The sequence below is a fragment of the Bactrocera latifrons genome, unplaced genomic scaffold, assembly GCF_001853355.1.
Source record: "Bactrocera latifrons isolate USDA-ARS-PBARC rearing strain unplaced genomic scaffold, ASM185335v1 scaffold_751, whole genome shotgun sequence".
NCBI lineage: Eukaryota > Metazoa > Arthropoda > Insecta > Diptera > Tephritidae > Bactrocera > Bactrocera latifrons.
Window position 1 is genome coordinate 1 of NW_017537436.1, and position 1,715 is coordinate 1,715.

Here is a 1,715-nt window from a genome sequence, read left to right on the forward strand (position 1 = left end):
ATGTATAAATATAGTATTGTAAATATATAATTTAATATTAAGGCATTTTTGCTTTACACAACCGGTTTTAACCTCTCGTCACCCTTATTCACCAGAGGTGGCCATGATACGATCGTACACTTGGGGGGTAGCTTAAGGACTGTGAATGGCTCTTTTACTACGGTGAATGGGACTTTCCTTACTCCCTTGTACCATGCCCACAAGCAAATACACTATCTTGATCATGGTACAAGGGAGTAGGGAAAATTCCATTCACCGTAGTAAAAAGCCATTCACAGTCCTTAACCTACCACCCAAGTATACGTTCACAATAAGAAAGCGAAAATGCTATAATATTAAATTATAAATTTATGGTACTATATTTGTACATTTATAAATACTATTTTCAATTTTTGATATAGATCAAAGTTTATAGCTGTTATCAAAAAATTAATTATACCTCCTTCATGATACAGATAAATATGATATATATTTTTAAGCGATAGCTTATTCAAGGACAAATTGGAAATTATATTTGACAACGAGTGGACCATAAGAGATAACTATTGTGGAAAAGTTTGGTATTACATATCATAATAATTCGACTGAACAGTAAAACACGATTTTTTACTGTAAGATAAATTAAGAGATAATTATAATGCCATGTTTCCTATATTTTAAGAATAAATTTTTGTACTCACAAACTACATACACGTTTTATATGTCAGAATTTAGCTACACGCCGTCGATCAGGGATCCTACGCGTTCAAAAATGGAGTGTTTAAGCATGCTAACTGATTTACCATATTATTTTTCAGTTCTATGCTAAGTTTCGAAATAAAAAGGATTCTTAAATTTTTTTTTTAATTGCAAATTTGAATATAGTAGTAAAACGTAGTTTAAATTAGCTTACGCAACACTCTTTTGCTATGCTCAATAGCAATACTGGCATAATATTTGAAAACAAAAAAAATGTTTGTTCGAAGTATATTCCGTTTGAAATTATCCTAATCGATAATAACTTGTTTGGCCCAAATAAAAATACAATTCAAATTCCTTAATTTTTAATAGCGGTTCATTATTAACCAAATTACATTTATTTGTTATTAAGGTTTAATTATGAATTTCCAAATCGTTCATAATCGACTATATAATTCTCTAGATGTAAAGACGAATTGTAGTTCGCGTAGATGCAAATGCTTCTTTTCAAATCGCTCTTTGGCCACCAACGCCACCAACTTTCAATTGACGAGTGTGTTTATTATTTGCTTGGCTGTTGTTGTTAGCCTTGTTGTTATTATAGTAGTTTTATGCAAACATACGTAGTTCTTCCCGATGTTCTATCGGTTTTGGTGAAACTGCTGCGCAGATCAATTGCACACCCAAACGACATCGGTAATACATTCGCGATCGATGCGTTCCATATGTAGCTCACCAATAGGTTGCCCAGGACAGATAGGCCCATGCCCGGTTTCACAGTCCATACTTAAGTTGTGCCTAAATGAAATCTTAGTTAAGTATTGTTGCAAACTGTGTAGTCGTTTGCGTTTCACAGTCAATGCTTAATTTCTATAAAATTTTATTATGATATATGGCAACGTTGTGGGCAACATATGTTTTACAAATGTCATCCACAAACATATGATTGAAATATTTAAATTATTATAGACAACGTATAAATTTGGAAGGAAAGTTATTTCGTAAATGGATGAAACCCAGAAAAGGACCCCGAATTT